Source organism: Sinohyriopsis cumingii, chromosome 17 (genome assembly GCF_028554795.1).
Source record: "Sinohyriopsis cumingii isolate HCF-2022 chromosome 17, ASM2855479v2, whole genome shotgun sequence".
In the NCBI taxonomy this organism is placed as follows: domain Eukaryota; kingdom Metazoa; phylum Mollusca; class Bivalvia; order Unionida; family Unionidae; genus Sinohyriopsis; species Sinohyriopsis cumingii.
The window spans coordinates 24,569,912-24,592,761 of record NC_142977.1 but is presented as its reverse complement, the minus strand read 5'-3'; the positions used below and the strand labels follow the sequence as shown (position 1 = coordinate 24,592,761).

General features: G+C 37.1%; 1 non-coding gene across 1 annotated transcript; it reads left to right on the top strand.

The window, feature by feature from the left end:
- The first annotated feature begins 21,497 nt into the window (after positions 1 to 21,497).
- Positions 21,498 to 21,665, top strand: LOC149778267 (U1 spliceosomal RNA). Its single transcript, XR_016415976.1, has one exon. It is a non-coding gene; the product is annotated as a U1 spliceosomal RNA (small nuclear RNA).
- Positions 21,666 to 22,850: the final 1,185 nt, after the last annotated feature.

Here is a 22,850-nt window from a genome sequence, read left to right as displayed (position 1 = left end):
GAAGGTTCACCCCCGGACACCACTGAAGTACTTACTTCGGTAATGCAACCACCACCCCAAGATGAACCTAAAACAGGATCTGGTTTATGTCCTGATAATATCATCAATGACGTGTCACGGTTAGAAGTTCTCATAGGAGGAAAACGAGCTGGAAATAATTCACCAGAAATAACCAATGAAGCAGCTGATATTTGTCGGCGACTATTTCAAGGTGGTATCATGGATATTGGCGTTTACCGAGAACTTATTGATGAGCTCGTTGATGACTAGTTGTTAGATAAATGGTAAATAAAATAAGATGATCGTGCATGATAATCATCGTAAACCCACACAGGTTAGAGCGGTAAACTCACGATTACCAATCTATGAAGCAATTTACGGAAATGGACTTGGTGATGTCATTCGAGGATTATTCACGAGGATAGCTCCCAAAGTAGCACCTGTTGCAAAACAATTATCGATGAAGGCTGTTGATATTGTTCGTGATAAAGCTCCTGGTGCAATTGTCAATGTTGCTGGTAAGGCGTTCTCGGCGATCAAAGAAAGACTAGCACGATTATTGCGACGAAAACAACAACCACCGGTGAAACTGGCAAGTACTGAGGTGATGCCTGCAGATGTTAGTAAAATAATAAATCAGGCTGCAAATCAAAAACTAGCGGCGATATCTGAAGAAGCAGAAAAAAATATAACATCAAATTTAATAGCAGGAAGTGGTCTTCGTCGACGATGATCATCATTTGGAAAAATGGTAACTATAATAAAAATGTTCAGGCGCGAATCAGACCCAGCATTTGATATGGATGCACCTGTCCTTAAGTACGAGTCAGTACGTGATTATCAATTTTATTCTTATGACGCAAGACTACCAAATCAGCGGGGGAGAATCGAATTACAGGTTCATGATACAAGTAGATATTTCTTGCCCGCTGAGGCGTTTATTGAAGTAGAAGGTAGACTTGTAACGAATGTTGTAGCTAATACGCCATATGCTGCTAATTTGCGTGTTGGTTTTGTCAACAACGGAATTATGGCACTGTTTGATAGCGCCACATACATGATTGATGGAAAAAATATTGAATCAATTCAGAAGGATGTTGATGTTGCTACAACAATAATTGGTCTGGCGAGATATTCTGACGACTTTACAAGATCAGCTGGTCCAACAATGATGTTTGCCAAGGATATTACTGACAACGCTAATCATGTTCAGTATACTAAATTACTGACACCACAAGTCACTGCATCTGATCCACAAACAGCTGACTTTGAACACGAAGCCAGACCAGCTGCTGCTTTTGATATTATAAAAAGTGTCAATGCGACTTACAACCTGGGATTTGCAACACGCCGATCAGCACTGTCGGGAGATAATAGAAATTTTTCGTGTGCAATTCCATTATCTCACATCTTTGGATTCTGCAGAAATGTTAGAAAAGTCATCTTTGGAGCTAAACACACAATTGTGCTCGTAAGAAAAGGTGATGATAATGATGCAATCTGGCGAGGTGCTGGTATTGCTGAGGGTAAAGTAAATATATCAAAACTTTCATTGTGGATGCCAGTAATGACTCCATCTATTACTGAGGAACAAAAATTACTATCTTTTATGGATCAAGGCGGTAAATCATTGCTATCATGGTTAACAGTAACCACAGATGCTGCTCAAAGCAATATTAATGGTTTATTTACATGGCATATAGCATCACAACAGGGTGTTTCTGCACCACGACATATTTTTATTGCACTACAAGATAATGCTCGGATAAATGATCAAGAACGTTCACATATGATATTTGATAACCTTGGAGTTAGTGAAGTTTCTTTACGGATAAATGGACATCAAGAACCATCCGAGGATATACAACTAAATTATGCACAGAATCATGTAGCGCGCGCATATCATCGTTTAATGTCATTCATGGGACGTGATCAAAATATAGATACCGGGTTGCAAATATCACAATTAGATTTTACAGGTCTATATCCGATTTATTATTTTTCATTAGAACATCTTGATTTATCCAAACAATCTGTTGTTGATATACACTTTCGAGCTCATGTTACTGCCCCGCCAGCTGGTGGTGCCTACAGAGCGATCGCGGTCATACTTAGCGACAAGGCCATGCTACTTGAAGGTGGCAGTGGTCGAATGAGGGTCGTTGATGCACCGGTGGAAAATCTTTAATCGTGTTATTTAGAAAAATATATTTTATATAAAAATGTCGTATGGTCATGTTAATGTTACTCTGACTCCTGGTCAGGTAAAAAAGCTTCAATCAAAAACCGCCAACAAATGCGGAACTAAAATATCACTAAAACGAGATCAGATTGGTGGTGGTCCAAACAAATTATCGCTGACAAATAATCAGATTAAACATTTCAATAAAGCCCTAGAATCAAAAACTGGAGTTCAATTCCATCTCTCCCCGAGCGCCATCAAAGACATGGTTAAAACAGGTGGTATATTTCCACTTCTTGCGGCCATTCCGGCATTAATAGCTGCAGCTGCTCCAGCCGTAGCAAAAGCGGCCGCGTTAGGTGCTGTTGGAACAGCCGCTGGAATGGCACTAAAGAAAGCAACAGGGCGGGGGTACAAAAAAAGGGGCGCGGTCTAAGATTACCGGGATCTCGTTGGGGGAGAGGCCTAAGGCTTCCAGGGTCATTTCGTTAAATGTTCCATCATCAAATTTTGATTTACTTGATGCTGCTAAAAAATTAAAAATATCCGCCTTTAGAGGTGTTTTTATGCGAGATCAATTACCGAAACAACCAAACAAACTAGAAACAGGTATTATTAATCTCGACAAACGTTCCGGACCTGGTACTCATTGGGTATCATACGCGATTGATCCGCGTAGAATTGTTTATTTTGACTTGTACGGGTTAGCTCCACCTGTTGAATTTATCAAGTATGTCGCACCACTCCACGCAACAACTAGCGGTTATAAAGTTTGGTATTCAACGCTACCCACACAAACAATAACAGATCCGCCAATATGCGGCCGTGAAGTAATTAATGTACTCGACGCAATATCAAAATCATCCATGCCGCCACATAAAGTCGTGCACGATTATACAAGCAACCGATATGTTGCGCGTAAAGCATTTTAAACAACGGATCTTATTATAATGGTTGATATTTACGGAAGATCTTCTACTGGTAAGAAAATAAAATCCGACGTTGATCTGTCAAAGTATGCGACTAAAGATGACCTCGCTGATATCATGAACCTGGCTGGAGTTGACCCAGACGAAGTTGTTATTTTTCAAGATCGATATGGTAAACTAAAAACCAGCAATATCAGATGGAATGATATAGTCCGGCGAGTACTCGGTGCAGTTACGGATAATATTCCCGTGTTTACTGATAGCGGCAAAATCAGAGATTCAAGTATGTCACTTAAAACCATCAGAGATGAAATTGTAAAAAGTGTTGCTAATCGCGTGAGAAACACCGGTGACACAATGATGGGTGAACTCAGCATGAACGGAAACAAAATAGTAGTTTTAAAAGATCCAACATCTGACGAAGACGCAGCAACAAAAAAATACGTTGATGTCAACTATGGCACCGTAGACGGTAAATTATCCACGCTACGGGCCGAGTATGACGTTCACACGGGCGCGTTTACAAGGCTTCGAAGAAATTTTCAAAAAACCGATGATGCCACAAATAAGTTCTTTGGAAATCCTCCCGTCATTGACATGAAACTTTCTGATATCAAAAGTAACCTAGACACGATCAAACGAACACAACTAGACATCGTAGCGGGAATTCCTGAGATTATCAATAAAACCAATCTGATTAAAATTCCAGCTGAAATAACTCCCGGGCATATCACAAACATCGTATGCACGGTATCACCGGGATTTGCAACATGGTCAAAACAAAATAATACCATCAAATATACCGCAACAGTCACTGGCGTGTACAGGCTGTCTGTGTTTAGTGTTGCAAAATTTTACATATTTACAACGTTTCCATGGCGTCATTCCACCGACAGGTTTCCCGGGTTTGTATCTGTTGTATTAAATAGCGGAACCGAAGAAGTATTTATGCTGGAAGCAACTGATAAGGAATTAACCGCAACATCTTACTGGTGGTGTTTGGAATTTGTAGCTGAAACACCTCAATTGTTTACTGCATAAAAATATATATGGACGGTGCGCAATACAGATACAATCAAGCGCGTGAATGGCAGGCTGCGCTAAAAGATCAAGTCGATCAATATACAGTAAAAGTAAAAAAATATCGACGACGATTGGTTATTGTTGATGTGATTGTTTATTCAGTATCCGCTGTTGTTGCTGGAACCGGTGTAATATTATCAGCGTTGACAACGATGGCACCAGTAGCTGTAACTGTTTGTATTTCAGCAGCAACAACTATTGCAGGTGTGCTTGGTATCATCACAAAAAAAATATGTACTTGTACGAACGAAAAGTTATCCGATTACAAAATAAAATTACATACAGCGACGGTAGCATACTCGAAATTATCCTCGTTGTTATCAGCGAGTCTCAGTGATGGAATTATATCTGATTTCGAATTTTCAATGATGACCAAAATATACGATGAAGGTATTAAAGATACAAGTATTAATAATGACAGAATTACTCCAGCAGATCGTGACCAACACAACTCCGCCAAAGATAACGATGATCTCGGTAAGTTCAACTAATCCTGAATTTAGTGTTAATTTTCCTACTGCAATTCCAGTAAAAGAAATAGCACTAGCTCAATTACGGGTATATTACAGCTGGCCCAATATCAGATCAAAATCGTTTCATGGTACACCAGCAAATAATTCGCTTGTATTTGCTAACAAGAACAAATCCGATGGAACACCTGACTGGGTTGTTGTTGGAATACCAACTGGCAGTTACCAGATTGAAGAGATCAGTGAGGAATTTGCGCGTAGAATAAAATCAATAACGGGAAAGGAATCAAAAATATCAATAAACGTTCATGAGCCGACGTTGTCCTCGACGGTTGAAATAAACTCGCCTGATTATGCCGTTGATATTTATCAATCTTCAATCAGATCCGTGCTAGGATGGCCTGAAATTCCCCCGGTGTATGAAGGACCACCAGAACCAACTCGGGATGATTTTATCACAGATGAAGCAAAATTTATGACAGTTCCTGAATATAGAGGTAAATTTCCATGGAGTGAGGACGACATTTACGTTTCTACAAGTACTCCTGATGGTGAAAAAATTCGTATAATAATATATGATTTACGTAATGCTCGAGGTGCTAGAGTATATCCACTCGTAGATGAAGAATTTATTAAATCATATTCTGATCCTGTTATTTTTTAATTTAAACAATCAACAAACTACGAAATTTCTTTACTGATAGCTACAGCGATGACGTAAAACAAAAAATCATTGAGACGATAAAACATCTAAATCAGGTCATATCAGATATTAGACACGTTAATAAAACTATCATTGTGAACATGGTTAGACACGGTGATGAAATTATTGATAATTATAAAGCTAAACCATGGTTTCTCAATCATTACAAAATAACTGAACAACAATTACCAACATTTGTAATACCGGGGATTGATGCTAGAGAACTAGTAAAATTATTAAACGATCTTATCAACGAAAACTTCCCTAAAATACTCGATGCGTGGAAAAAACTAACACCTCCAACTGTTCTCAGACATGATAATGATCCACATGGCGGCGGAAGACACGTATCCCCGCGGATCGTTAATATAACATCGACGGTCGCGGTCAATCTGGTTTGTGACGTAATCGATGGCAGCTATCAAATAGATCTCGGAAGATCAAATCAAGCTCAACAAGGATACATCCTGTACACGTTCACACCACAAGTTCCCCCTGGAAATTTAATCGTGCAAGAACCAACTAATCCCGTGTATTTGCGGTGTCACAATAATATGTTAACACGAATCAATTTTAAACTCACAGACCACCTTAATCGCTTGATTGACATACGTGAAGAAGAGCTTGTAATAAATCTGTATGTGAAATCTTAAGGATTTCTGTCGTAAGGACTTTTATCGTAGATCTTCATGTGGAGGAGGGTTTTACACGCGAGGATTTCTTAACAGTTAGAAGAACATTTGTAACAGAGATCAGAATCAAATTCGATCAACTTAAAAAAAATAATATTTATTAATTTTACTGAAATTGTACAAATTACTTGATTTTGACTACCAACTACCCCCTCAGAAACATAAAAATGCACGAACTACTTGATTTTGACTACCAACTACCCCGTCAGAAACATAAAAATGCACGAACTACTTGATTTTGACTACCAACTACCCCATCAAAATCAAGAAAGTTCTAACCTTGTCAAATTGTTCCTAACAAATTTTATTTATTTATTTACTGAGATTTTTATTTTTTTTTTACTAAAATACAACGAAATTGCTCAATTTTCCTGATTTTGACTACCAACTACCCCGTCAGAAATCAAGTAATTCGTGCATTTTTCTTTGATTTTGACTACCAACTACCCCGTCAGAATCAAGCAATTTGTGCATTTTTCTTGATTTTAGTAAAAAAAAAAAAATCCTCAGTAAAAATAAAATTTATAATAAATAAAATTTATAATAAATAAAATTTATAATAAATAAAATTTATTAGGAACAAATTTGACAAGGTTAGAACTTTCTTGATTTTGACTACCAATACACGTGGTCAGCGTTGACATGGACCCCAGTTACCAAAACTTTCATTTTCATTATCATCAGTAACGAAGTTACCTTGGATCGTTTCATCAGTAACGAGGTTACCTTGGATCGTTTCATCAGTAACGAAGTTACTCTGGATCGTTTCACCAGTAACGAAGTTACTCTGGATCGTTTCACGATCTGACATTATTTTTCTTAATTGTCTTATGCGGGTACTAATCGTTTTCTTCGCCTCATACTCGTGGGATAATAACGACTTAATTCTTTCTACGGCGGTAGAAAGAGGAACGAACTCCTTCACATGATCATCTTCTACGGTAGCTAGCGACTGAAACATTGCCGATTGAATCCGTTTCATGAGCCTGTATTCAGATGATAGTGTGTGTGTCCCCATGGTTTTACGTTCTTGTAAAATCTCAAAGTCAGAAACTATTTTTTCAGGATTAAGTTCATCAGATATATTAATTCCATCTTTTTTTAATTTTTTAATAGCGACAATTACATCATTGATATTTTCATGGTTCATTATATAATATATAAATCTTTAAAATAAAAAAAATATCCCTAGAACACCTATCGAGTGTATTAGCGAGTTCGTCGGGATGTTTCAGGGACAGCACAGCCAAGAACTCGTAGCTTGCCACCGCAATCTACCAAGTTCATTAGGCAAATATTCCCTCTACGAGAGCCCCTAACCCGCCAAACAACGGTCTAGAGGCCCAAGAGGGAGGACGGCACAACCCTCATAAACTCGTAGCTTGCCACCGCAATCTACCAAGTTTAGAGGTATACATATAACATATAACTAACTAAGGACAGCACAGTCCTCATTAAACTCGTAGCTTGCCACCGCAATCTACCAAGTTTAGAGGTATACATATAACATATAACTAACTAAGGACGGCACAAGGACAGCACAGTCCTCATTAAACTCGTAGCTTGCCACCGCAATCTACCAAGTTTAGAGGATATACATATATACAATGAAATGGTTATATACAATGAATGAAGAGCCCCTATCGAGTGTATTAGCGAGCTCAGATTATGAATGAAGTACAAACATATAACTTAACTAAGGACAGTACAAACATATACGCTCAGCAAAATCACACCCACAATAATTAATCCAGTGGGTGATACGAAAATATGTATCAACCACAAGTCAATATTGTGGTTTGTGAATTTGCTGAGCGGAGGGGTTATTGCGGTTCCCCCCACTATTATAAAAATCGCAATTATGCGCACCACCGACAAATTGTCAGCCATGGGGATTCGATCCTGGACCGCGAGCGCCACAGTCCAATACCATACTGATCGAGCTATCAAACATTGTTACGAACATATGTTTCGGAAGTTAATATATAGCTAAGGAACCAATATTTACACTAAACAGCGGTTTCTGAATAATAACGGTTTCTGTATTTAACAGTTTCTGTATTTGTAGCGGTTTCTGTATTTATAACAGTTTCTGTATTTATAACAGTTTCTGAATAATAACAGTTTCTGTATTTATAACAGTTTCTGAATAATAACAGTTTCTGAATAATAGTTTCTGTATTTGTAGCAGACCGAAAATCAATAATAACAGTATCATTAATGCACCAGTCAAAGAACTTTCCAGAATTGTAAGTTCAGTGAACACACAACTGCAGGTCAATTACAATGAGTAACGGTTTCTGTTTACACACAGCTTCCTACGGATCAATAATATTATCTTTTGTATGATGGGAAAATATTTAAAAACCATAAATAATACTTCTACGAGTAATTAGTTACGATGTAATTAGTTACGATGTAATTAGTTAAACTGACTAATTACGATCATAAAAAACCAACCATCTACGAAGAAAACTATATATTACAAAGTAATCTCCCCTTAAATCAAAAATTCAGTAGTGTATGGAGGACCTACTGTGACATAAATTAAAAAAATTAATTCAATGTGGTGATGATAGTTAATAATGTGGTGATGATAGTTAATAATGTGGTGATGATAGTTATTGATACTGAAATGTAATTTTCTGCTTATATTTTTTCGAGAAAGCAGATCTGGTTATATTATCTGCTACATTTTGTACTGAACGCGAGTTAATATCAAAATATGTCGCAGCCGCGTTCATAGACTGAAACATAATTACTTTACCGGTTTCTATGTTTGTAGAAATTACCCCCCTCTTTCCGATTGTCTTATATCTTCCTGTATTACCACATGCAGAGTTCACGCTTCGAGTGACAACACGAAGGTTGGATAAATTATTGTTTTGAGGATTTCCATCAATATGATCAATAACAAGACCGTCATTGATCAAACCCTTGTGACACTCGTATGTAAATCTATGACATAGATATCTTCTCTTTCCAACTGTAAATCTAAGATAGCCAGTATTAGAAACATTACCAACTGGTTTTTTTAACCTACAGTGTCTGATGATACCATTAATATTTGATTCATAGTTTGTTATGACAGGATGTGGGACAAATATATTTTGCTCCATTATAATAATATTATATGTTTAAATCATTGTTTGTCTGAAATCTTGATATATAATCCTCCACGGATTTTATAGCGTTTTCACCGCTATTATTTTTTTTGTCATAATATCTTTTAAGTTCTCTGAACCGTTTCCCGCCGCACTTCCCACATAATTTTGTCTTTCCACGTACTCCAATACCACACCGTAGACATGGTATTGGTCCTAGACTTCCTCGTCGTATGTTTTGTGAGTGCATCCAACAAAATTCCTTTCTACAGGATTTGTTGCATCGATTTACTGAGCCGATCATCAACCATCTGCATTGGGACATTGTATATATATATATATAATTTTCTTTATTTAAATATTTGTTTTAATTATATGAACGAGTTTGAGAGATTATCCCAAACTAGGCCTGTTAAGTATAAATTCAACCTTGACAGATTATCTTCTGACTTGCCAGTACGAGATCTGGTTGATCCGAAAAATAAAAGTTTGATCTCGGAAATTCATGACGCTAAGAAAGAATTTTACACGGATGGTGCATCTCATACATGGTCAACGTTCAAGATTATACGCCTTAACGGAGTCAAGGACACTGACTTTGTCACGGACGCTACAATGAATGACAAGCGAGCAGCAACTATCATTAACTACATCGCTGAATACGAGGGCAATCAAAAATATTTCTTCAGAGTAAAATTTATTGTATTAACAGAAACAGGTAGTTGGATTATCCGTGACAAATATGATCCTGTTCTTGGCAATAATAAAACTATCATATTAAGTAAAAATTCCAGACCGGGTCTATTGACTGGTATTGATAAACCGTATTATGAGCGAGCGTATCCTGTAACAGCAGTTATTTATGGAATTTATGAGATAAATAAAAAACCCAACGTTGATAAACTAGCGCCGATGAAATTATCATCCTTGACCTTGTCAAGGTTAAATTGTGTGGCTGAACGAGTAATAGAACACTTTACAAACGCGATGCGTGGAAATGGATTAACTGATTTAAGGCGTGAAAAAATAAACTCGTGGGCTGATTCAGTTAGGGATACTGGTGCTACAATAAAAGATGTTGCTGAGTTAGGAAAAATATTAAAATTTCCAATAACCGTAGCAACAATAACGGGAGAAGTACTGTACCAGTCGAAATATAAATCGAAAGGAGCTCCAATAAATATTATCGATCATAACGCGCACGCATGGACTAACGCAGTAACAATATTTCCACGTGATCGAACTGTTAGATTTTACCCCACAGATATGTTTGATTTTATCAACGAAATAAGTAAAACCGATCCTGTATCGGTATGGTTATTCAAAAGTAATGAAGAGGGTGAATTTGATCAGTTTGTCAAACCGACCGGTGAAATATATCGCACAGAATCCCTCCATGACGAGATGAAAAATCTTGCGACGTTTTTACAGTGCAAGCACGCGGAAAATACTGACAAATTACTAACTAATTGTTTTACCGTTCCATCTGTTGCGGCTCATTTCGCCAGAGAACGAAATTCATGGAAACCAACACGATTTGATTTACTCGAGGACGTACGCGCAAGTTGCGTCGAATATGGACATGGCGGATTATGGAATACCAAATACAATTACAATGATGTTATTTCGGTTGATATGGTTGCATGTTATCCGGGAAGTTTTCTAGGATACGGAGATTGTTCTACGTACTTTGAAAGATTTGGTCACCCTACAAACGAGATGACGCGAGTGGCAATTAATGGACCATTACCTGATTTTGATCTGACTGGATTCGCCTGTATTGAGTCGTTCGAGTTTAACGAAAATCTTCACAAGATTTGTTATGTTTGGTTTGGCAGACATTTTTGTGAAAAACGTTGGGCACCTATAGTTCTGTTGCGATATATGCTAGATTGTGCGATACTGACATCGTTGGTGGTCAGTGAGGCAATTATATCATATCATGCACAGACCAAAGTTTGGTTGCCCATGTCAGATTCTGAAGTTATCAGCGAGTTTAAGGAAAAATATCCTGAAGTTTCCGAAGATGATATTCCTAAAATTCTCGAGATTAAACTCAAAACCGCAAAAGATCTCGGTAGAAAAATTATAGGTAAATTTACTCAAGGTGGTGCATATGATTATAAAAGACATCACGCACGATTAATTTTAGATGATGCCGAGTACGATTTTATAATCGCTGATACAACGGCGAAAAATACATTTGTAAATCGAGAGAGTGTTTATTTATCCGACGTAACAAAATTAGGTACGATCGTTAGTTACATAAATGACGTATCCCCGCAATATACTCATCTAAGATCTTCCATGTTGGCTTATGTTTCTATAAATTTATTATCGATGATTAATAGATTTCCTGAGACCGCAGTCAGAGTCGCAACAGATTCGTTTTATATTTCAAGTAAATATTTAGAACCTGTTATGAAATTTACAAGTAATGATGAACGATGGGGTTCGTGGAGAATAAAAAAGGAACTATTACACAATTATGTAGAATCAGCAGATGTTCCAGTGAGAGATTTTTATCGTAAGGGTAATAAAATATCAGAAATGTCGAAAGCACCATCGTTGAGTGATCCAATAACCAGATATAAGACAGTATATCTCAATGGACCTGGTGGATGCGGCAAAACAACTCGAACGATTAATGTTTTTAGAAATTCAGATATAATCGTGCTGACACCCACACATAGACTTGCACGTGAGATGAAACAGCGGCAAGTACAATCGTGCACGTATCATAGTTTCTTCCGATGGCGCGGGGATACATGGACTCCTCAACGGATGGGGGAAAAATATATACCTAAAATAATTATTTGGGATGAGATATGCACGGTGTCATTAGATACATTAAAAATGTTTCTTGATTGGTTGTTGACGAAAAATACCGCCATAATAATGTGTGGCGATCATGGTCAACCTCCGCCTTTTGTTGGACCATCTCCACATGATTGGTTAAAACATTTCGTTGATTATTATGAAGAAATAGATGATGATCATAGAGCTCTTGATGCAAATTTGAAGGAGTTTAAAAAATTAATCAGATTACAATCAAACAAAATTCAGTGTGAAATAATACGTGGAGTGATCTCAGAGACATCAATGAGTGATTTTTTGAACTCATGGAGACCCACCGATTTGATCGTAGCAAGTAGAAAAATAATCAGAGACGCTTTACAACAGCAGTTATTTCAACTACATAAAGAACAATATTCAGAACTACCCGTACCGTTATGTTATAGACCATCAGATACACGAAAACAGAATATTAATGTTGATATTCCAGGACAGACTGAGAAGCAAAATCTCGTATTAAATGATATTGTCGCCGTTGATATCAGTGTGGTCGAAGATGCATTACGCGCTGACAAATCTCCATGGGTGTTGGGATACGCCATGACAATCCACTCGTCTCAGGGATTAACTATTTCTGACACACGAGTCTGGATTATAGACGATCGCATCGAGTGGTCAAATTTAGTTTATTTAGCGGTATCGAGGGTCAGAAATATATCTCAATTACGTAGAATTATAATTCCTGAAATCGTTGATAAATTTAACATCATCGATGATGATATAATAAGAAAAAAATTAATCGGATACAAACAATCTGACAAAAAAAATAAACGCGACTTTGATCTTGATGTTGAATTTATTATTGAGTTAAAACAGCAGCAGAACAATCATTGCACCAGTTGTAATTGTATAATGTTATGGCGGTATTCGAGTAATGATTCAAGACAATTTACCGTAGATAGAAAAGATAATAGTCGCGGTCATACACGAGAAAATACCATGTTAACCTGTCTTGAGTGTAATCGACGTCGGGGTGCTGGCACCCTTGGCGCTAGTTAAGTGATCGAAATCACCGAAGTGATCGCGGCGGTAGTTGTGTATCCGCGGGAATTATTTGTAGTTGTTCACGTGTAAATCCACGTTGAGGAGCAGCAGAATCTAATCTGTAGATTGCAGGTCTGGAAACGCCTACATTTCTTCCAGTGGATCTTGTCACGGTAGATATTTTGTGTGTGGTAACACTCCAAATAGGATCAGTTGCTCTCGCGCTACCACCTTCAAGTTCACCAGGCTCATATAAATATCTGACTGTAACATCACCTAATATTTTTTGTTTTCCAGCATCTTTTCGTTGTGTTGGTATATTTTTTTTTGTGACCGCGCTAATGGGTTTCATGTTGGTTGTTCGTGTGATTTCATTATTTAATGCAGCTATCACGATTGGTAATCTTGCAACCCATTCGCGAGATCTTTTATCCTGAATAAATTCCCTCGCGTATTGATATCCAAATAACCGTTCAGCAAGTGTTCGATTAAATCGCTCAACAATTGCTTGATCACGGTGAATTGCAGTATGACCTCGTCGTATTTTGGTATTATGTTGTTTCATCAGCGATGATACTGGACCAAGAAATTCCTTACCAGGATCAACCTGTAGTAGCTGTGGCCATCGTAGACCACCTTGTGGTCCGAGTCCTCGTTGATAAATTCGTTCAAACGCATCGGCTACTTCAGATGATGTTTTCGCCGATAGCGGTTCTGCTTCTTTATATCTACTTGCAACATCAACTACAGTTAACGCGTATTTGTACGTTTTTCCACGTACAGTATCATGCGGTAAAAACAGAATATCAGCTTGATGAACTTCATTAGGAACACTGACATCGAAATACGAGTACTGAATGTGTTTAGGACGTGGTAGATAAATTTGCCATATTGCTTGTTTAGATAACCACGCTTTAGCAGTAGATTGTTTAACCGATGCTGCATCAGCGAGTTTACCAATTGCTGCTTTGCCTCTCCAGTATCCCCTCGGCGAATAATAAATTGATTCCATTATTAATTACCAGCCCCAATCGCTAATTTACCTTTCATCGAGGATCTTACTAACCAATTAGCTAATGATTCTCTAATATTTTTATTTTTTATAGAATTTAATGAATGAATTAATTTTACATCTGCAATATGCCTATCTTGTAGATTTTTACTTTTATAAGCTACATCATGAGCATGACAAGCTCGATCAATAGCATTTATTGGTTCCTCGCCTGGTTTTGGTTGATCTTGATTATCCAGCCTGATATCGAGTCTGGTACCAGGACCGCAATAATTATATCCTGGTAGATGTTTTTCTCCGCTGTATTTAGCCCATGGAGCACCTGGAAACTTTGACATCAAATTAGCAATATCACCCCCCCCGCTTATTAGGTAAAAACGAAAATTTCTTTCTACAGCATACAGAACATTTTCCACCGTACGCTATTTTTTTATTTTTTGTTGTAACTGTAGCTAAATCAATAGTTGGAGTTTTAACTTTACAGCGTAAACAATATAAATTCATGTTATAATATATATGGATATAATTGATTTCTCAGCAACTCGGCAGCGAGAGCCAGTTAAGCATCATCCTGCGCTACCGAACTCCATCAGAATGATTATCATAGGACCATCTGGATCGGGTAAGACGCAATTATTACTTAATCTGATAATGAGATGGTTGAAATGGGATAAGTTGTATTTAGTAGCACCATCCGTTGATGATCAACGATGTTATGATGTACTTAAAGATTTCAATGAAAACGCGCGATTACTGGATGAAGATAATGATGTTATAGAGTTTATAACCGATATTGATGAAGCACCATCCGTAGATGTTTTGGACGGATTTATTAATAATTTAGTTGTATACGACGATGTGATGCTAGATAAACAATCAAATCCAGCCAGAATATTTTCCCGAGGGAGACATAAAAATACAGACGTGATCTATGTTACTCAACGATATACACAAATTCCGAAGGTGATCAGAGACAACTGCAACATTTTAGTTGTGTTTAATGGCGTAGACACACACACGTTGCGAAATATTCATCAAACCTGGTGTGGTGGTGACATGGATATAATTAAATTCAAAAATTTCTTCTCACGAGCGCAAGCTACCCCGCATGGATTTATAACAATAAATTTACATGATCCAAGAACAAGATATCGTGTGGGTATTGATAAAATATTTGGGTAACAGTGGTGATGATAAAATTAAATTGAATTAAATAGATATCATTAATATAATGAACAACTGTGCGTGGCTGCGTCAAGGAACAACAGATAAATGCAACAAAAGGTGCCGTGGAGAATATTGCAAGAAACATAATTATCTTATAAAGAAAAATCCTCATGCTGGTCCACGAAGATGTGTTGGATGTAACAACGGCGTTAGAGGATTATATCAGATTTGTAAAAATTGCGGTGGAGATCGATACAGAAGTTTGATGATATATTATAAACACAGAAAGAACATAAATCCCAAAATAGAAAAACCACCATCAGAACTTGAATATTACTTGAAACATAGAACAAATTCCGAAGATTCAGATGAAGATGAAACAGATGAGGAGAAAGTACAGCGAGAACGTGTTGAAAAATATTCATCAAACTTGGTATGGTGGTAAATTAATAGCAGCAGAGAGGGTACCTACCAACGTTGGTCGTCAAAAAAATAAACAAGAAATAAATAAACACGTAGAGTACTTTATTTTTTTCAGCTACTATTTCGAACTGAGGTTTTATTAGCACAATCGTCCATTGCAAAAATAAACATCTCAAGGAAAGTTCATTTGTAAAATCTGGACCTTTCTACGAGATGATTTATTTGTTTGTTTTATTTGTTTTTGTCGGAATTCTATGGTCTGTTCACCCTCTCTGCTGCTAGAGAAATCTAAAATGAGATGGAAGAATTTATCCTTTATCTCGACCAAAAGTGTTTGCATTTCAGAGCTTTACAAATTTTAGAAAACTCAATGTACCCAGGGCCAAATGACAGGATAAATGAACTTGCCCATGGGAGATTTAAGCTTACCCCAAAATAAGTCAGCTTAATGTCACAATAAAATATGCCAAGTTAAAATTTTACATAAAATTCAATTTTTTTCCAGTGGCTTGCAGTACATTAGCTCACTTTCCGAGTCATAACCTAGCCAGGGATGCTAACAATCAATGTCATACCCTAGCAAGGGATGCTAACAATCAATGTCATACCCTAGCAAGGGATGCTAACAATCAATGTCATACCCTAGCAAGGGATGCTAACAATCAATGTCATACCCTAGCAAGATATAATGATTATTCAGCAAAGACTAATAAAATCTATGATTGAGTTTGGGACAAGACAAGGAAATCCTAGTCAAGGGGTTATATTATTTGTCTCTCTACTTGGAGCCTTGCGGGGAGACAAATAATGTAACCTCTTGACTGGGATTTCCCTGTCTTGTTACAAACACTGACATAGATTATTTTTCTCACTCAATTTTTTGCAACTAAATTAAAATAACCCTGCAACCTTCAATTTAGCTAACAGATTCAAAACACAGTATTCATCAGGGACTACTCTGTATAAAGATCATCAGGTTTTATACTCTTTTATGAAAATATGAATGATTATGTAAGTAGAATCTATCTATATATGTACCCTCTTAGAAACAGAAATAAGAAAATCAAGAAAAAAGTTATAATTTATGTGTTGAAAGTATTGCACAATGAGCATCTCAAACCACGTGATTTTATTCTTCCAAAACTGTGCTTTAAGGCAAATGTGTTAATGAGGGCAAAGGGGTGACCTGTCAGCCCTAAGTACACAAGTTCTGTGCATGAGAAAATAGAAACATAAAATCACTTGATATTATTACTATATATCACATTTAATTGATGGATGTAATATGAAATTGACAGTAAAATAATATCTTTTAAAGTTTTAACTTTCATCAGTTCTAATTTGGAAAACATTCTATGGTAGGCAGTGGTACAATACTGTGCAGTACAATATGCCTACTGGGTACATTTCTAATGAAGTGTGTACTGACTTCAGGAAATTTTGAAGTCCAGACTTAGAAATTATATTTTCTGTCCTGGAAATATAGCAAGTGTTGCTTTCACTAGTGCAGTGATATGCTACATGGAAATATAGCAGGTGTTGTTTTCACTAGTGCAGTGATATGCTACATGGAAATACAGCAGGTGTTGCTTTCACTAGTGCAGTGATATGCTACATGGAAATATAGCAGGTGTTGCTTTCACTAGTGGAGTGATATGCTACATCACATGTGTCAAACTCAAGGCCTGCGGGCCACATCAGGCCCAGCGTACATTTATATCCGGCCCAAGAGAGAATTTTAGGCAAAAATATTTTTTAATGGCCCTGCGATATAAAGTGCAAATCAAATTCCCTAATTAGCAGCCTTGCCAAACATCCAGCTCTGACAAATTGTCATAAGAGCGAAAATGGGTATGCCAATGATTTTTTATTATTAAAACTTTTTTCTGTTTTAATTTATATTAATGTTTAAAAAAGGTTTAATTTTCCGCTTATTGAATGTTTATCCTGTTCGGCCCACAACCTTACATATGATTTGAGTTTTGGCCCGCTGAGCGATTGAGTTTGACACCCCTGTGCTACATGGAAATACAGCAAGTGTTGCTTTCACTAGTGCAGTGATATGCTACATGGAAATCTTTTTCTGGAATAATATTTGGATGGATGAATGAACAACTTTGGTTGGTAAGTGCAGAGTTTTTATTTGCAATTGAATTATTATATTTGATTTAACTTGTTCAGATTGAGGGTGTTCAACAAAGAAGAAGCCAGTTTGACATAACACATTTCTAGTTTTTGCTGGCTTTGCAATAGTACTTGACAGAGTTTATATGTGGCCAGTTACATGTATTGCCTGTGTGTCTGGAGCTCTGTCAAATACTGTAGTATCATCATTTTTTGAGGGGGACCAATTTTCATGGTTTTTGTTGTTGCCCCGGACCACGAATTTAATCCCTAACAAAAACTGAGTCACATAGGATGATGACCTCCCCAGCCTGTTTTCTTACAGCATTTCATTTCTAGACATTAACACAGCTACAGGTCAATAATGTAATCTGGTAATTAAATATTAGCTTTTACATGTATTTGTCTTATTTGTTATTTTAACCTTTTGAAACAAGAATTATAAATCATTATATATTGTTTCAGTGTACACATTCGATAAGGTAATAGCTATAATTTTACACTCACTGCCTTAAATCGATATGAGGTAAGTAAGGATAGAGAGAAAATAGAGAAAAAGCATAAGGTATTCAAACAATAGTAATACTGAAAATGAAAGAAAAAATAATACAAAATAACAGTATATGAAAATTATATTTAACACTTATTCAAATCGATCCTTCATTCGAGTACAACTGTTTTTTAAACATTTAAATCCTTATGAAAGCACATTTCATTGCATTCATGCATTTTTAATCGAAAAGAACAACAATCTGTAAAATAATATAACTATTTCTTGAAACACTATTATTAATGAAACACTATGTATATGCACTAATTACAGCAGAGTATCAAAGCTCATATTTCACAGATATTTGGACAAAGCCACTGTATCATGAATTGTGTTAATCAAGTCTCATGGTACTCACAAACGTTTCTCAAGTAAATAATCCCCAAATTGCTGAACTAAACATTTAAGTCAAGCTTTCCAAAACCACTGATAACTAGGTCCAATCTTTCATACATTGTCACGTGAGCTGCAATTATCCATTCAGCGTGAAATGGCTTGATTAATGAGGTTGCAAGGTTTACTAATACTGTGTAACATCTTTTTCCGTAATGGCATCCATGACCTGTTTAGCATATCACTCATGGAAGTGTGACTTTAATTCTTCTTTAAAAACCAATTGGATTAGGGTTGTTTGCTGCGTCGGCTTCCACATTGATGTTGAGCACTCAAACGAAAACGTAGCGAAAGTGATTATCTCGACAGGTGTTTTATTTGTGCTCATAGAGATGGAAGTATTGTTTTAATGTTGTTGGCTGCGTCGGCTTCGACTGATGTTATTCACTTGGTCGATGTGATGTGATGTGATTTTGATTTTTAATTTAGCTTTAACAATTTTTCAGTCATATCGCTACGATGTCTGCAATGTGGCAGTTTATAGTGATGTCTAGCACTGGGGCATCATGCCGCAGACATGTAGCATGATGTCCCACCCAGTCACATTATTCTGACACTGGGCCGACCAGTCCTAACACTAACCTCTTAATGCTGAGCACCAAGCGAGGCAGCTGTTAGTACCATTTTTGTAAGTCTTTGGTATGACTCGGCCGGGGATCGAACCCACGACCTCCTGCATCCGAGGCGGACGCTCTAACCACTAGGCCACCGGAGCGGTCGTGTAAGTATTGAACTTCCCAGCTCTTTAATTTGTGCTCATTCAGGTGGTAGTATTGCTTTAAACATTAAAGTGACCACCATTTGCATCAGCATAGTTTTATTCTTTTGTATTCTTTTTTGGTGGTATTTGTAGAGGTTAAACCATGAAATTAAATACCTACTAATGTGCAAACTTTGACAGGCAAAACCACAAATTTAAGTACCCACAAAAATGCATTAAAAAAAAAAAAGAAAACACGAGAATTGAGCCTAATGAAAATAAACGATACTAGTTTGACCTGTGTGTGTGTTTGTGTGTGTCTTGTAATATTTTCTATCGTGTTATTAGACCTTAGTTTGCTTTATGAGTTCATTTTATTATATATCTGTTGTTGTTGTTTGATTTTATATCAAATCTGTCAGGCACAGCAGAAGACATCAAGGGTTTCTTTTTAAAAGTAGTTCCTTGCGCGTGAACACCATGACTGAGACAACAGGTCTGAGATAAACAGAATGAGATGGGAAAAGTAAGGTTAGCAAAACAGGTAGATCTCTCTCTTGCATGGGTGAGATAGGAACTTAGATACATGTACATGTTTCATAACCTCATGTAGGCTAATTGTCTTTCAGTCAGGTTCATGTAAGACTGGCTTTGACAATAATGACAGACTATGACAATATATCATGTGACCTAAAAGATTACCAGATCAAAGATACTTTGGCCACTTGTTTGATAGGAGAATGCAGTACATGTAAACACTAAATAATGATGCTGATACATGTACTGTGGTGAGAATGTAGGGTATCTGACTTGTAGAACCAAGCATTATTGACTGAACATGACCTTTATCTCATATTTCACTGAATTGTTTGGACTTTCTCGTAAGCAAGTTGCTTACGAACTGGGGCTTATCTGTGCCCAATTTCAGCTTCTTCAAGGAATCTGGCTTGTGGATTTGCAAAGCCAAGCAGTTATATCTTACAGTATGTAAGTACATACAAACATAGCAACAGTAGACGGCATTTAATCTGAACTATAAGGTTTACATAAATTTAATTTCCACATGCAGGCATTTGGACTTGTGTATGTTGAATTGGCAATATGATTTTCCTTGTAGTCAGCAAATTTTGCCATAAAAGAACAACTACAATGTTTTTCCATTCCAAATAATACCCTCACTTGTCATTGCCCATTATTAAATTGTATTTTCTTTCACAATCCCAGTCTCCTTCACATTGTTATTTCAAAAAATGGTCATGTATGACATCAATGTATTTCTAACAACAATAACACCAACACAGCATCATCATAGACATGATCTTCATCACCAGATGCCGCATCATCATCAGCACTTTCAACAATCCAAAGTTTTTACGCTCCTCAGAGAGTATGGTGAACCTTAGTTAGCCAAGCAGTGGCACAAAGATTTCGAATTTAATAAAACAAACGAAACAAATAGTAGTATTCCTTTGACCTGACAAGTCGATTTGCAGTGGTTCATAGCAAAAGAGGTTGATGCACTGCAACCTCAAATTTATACCTGCATTTTTCATTTATGACACCAAGCGATCTTGCCAGTGCAAACACAATCCCTTTCCCTACGTAACAGTTCGGGAAAGCATTGTGTACTAAACAGCTGGATGTGATTGACCATAGTTCTTGCTAGACGACTATTGCTATTTCACTGTCGACTTGCTGTGAAGTAACTATGGGAGGTCAATGGCTGATATCAGTTTCAAGAACAAGACAAGCCCGAAACGCGGAATTGAAAAATGTATCCATATATTTAATTAAAAAACCATAATAGCTGAAAAATACGCACCGTTGCCTCAAGTTAAGAAATTTGCCAGGGGCCAATATACGAAACTATCCCCTGCCGTCCGAGCAAACCTATATAGCATATATCCACCGTAAAAGAAACTGAAATTGCAAATAAAGGACTATTTGAAGACATTTCAGTTACTTTTGTAATGTTGAAACATAAGCTATAAAGTTATTCGGAATACTAAGACATCAGCAGTACCATGGCCCTGAATCGTTTTAATTTATTTTCATTACTTAGAGGCACACTTCCTACTCCAGACACAAATGTCAGTTGATAAACGTCAGTAAACATCAAGAAATCATACTTACCTGGACCAGGGAGTACCGTGATCAGCTAGGCGGTTTCCCCAGGATGAGGCCCTTCCATTGTACTTCGGTTGGGCTGAAACCTGCGATCACCCCAAATGTGGGTGACTCGGGGTCGTTATTTATTAGTGTGGATTCGACGAAAATCAAGTTTTATTTTCACAGGACTTCTCTGCAGTAGAGAGAGAGAGAGAAACAATATCTTCAAATAACAGGAACAACTTCGTTAATACAGCAAGCTTGTTGTCCTTATCAAAAGCAGTGACAGCTTCATCATAAGTCTCATTGTAGAGATCATCTGCATCACCAGTTACTTCTGTATCAGCAGCACTTTCAACAATCCAAAGCTTTTAGACTCGGAGTACGGCGAAGCGTAGCTGGCCAATCAGTGGCACAAAGATTTCAAATTTAATAAAACAGAGGAAACAAATAGTAGTATTCCTTTGACCTGACAAGTCGATTTGCAGTGGTTCATAGCAAAAGAGGTTGATGCACTGCAACCTCAAATTTATACCTGCATTTTTCATTTATGACACCAAGCGATCTTGCCATTGCAAACACAATCCCTTTCCCTATGAAACCTGCGATCACCCCAAATTCGATTCTTATACTCCTTCTTGAGAAGTACAGTGTGTGTTGTTTTATCGTCTGAAAATGGCAAGGACAAAGCAGACTGAAAATCTTTGAAGCGAGGTAGAAAGGGACATTTGTTTTGTTCATACTAACATCTATTTATAATTTAGATTTTTGCATTTACCAAAACATTTCAATTACTCTGCACCGCTGCACATCATTAATCCCGGCTGGGATTATATGCGACAGTGCAGAGTGAGTTTGAATTCACTTAGTATTTGGAGCAACATCTTTGTTTGCACCTTATGTTAAATGTATTTTGCTTTATTGTAGTTTCACTATAAGAGTTAGAGAAAAAGTAAAAGGGGTTGACAGGCTCTAAATCACACAATCAAATAGAGAAGTTTTTGAATTCGCACTTATAGTATCGTGTAACCCACGCACATAATTCAAAACAAAAAAACAAAAAAGGAAAACAAAATGGATCCAGAAGAAGGTCAAACTGAACCAGTCAGATCTAAGATCAGACAGTATTTTCATACTGAGTATGAAGATAACAGGATGATAGTGAACCACCCGGCTGGGTGTCAGACCGTAGACCTTGAAGGCGCCACCAACCCGCCACGACAAAGCGAAGTTTTGATGGCACTTCATCATATGGGGATAGACATAGGGAAGATTGACGCCCTACAAAACGGAGGACTCAATAAATTCGTGATCTATCCAAAAGGAGGAATACCGTTATTAAAAGAGGGAGAAATAAGTGTAAAGGGGA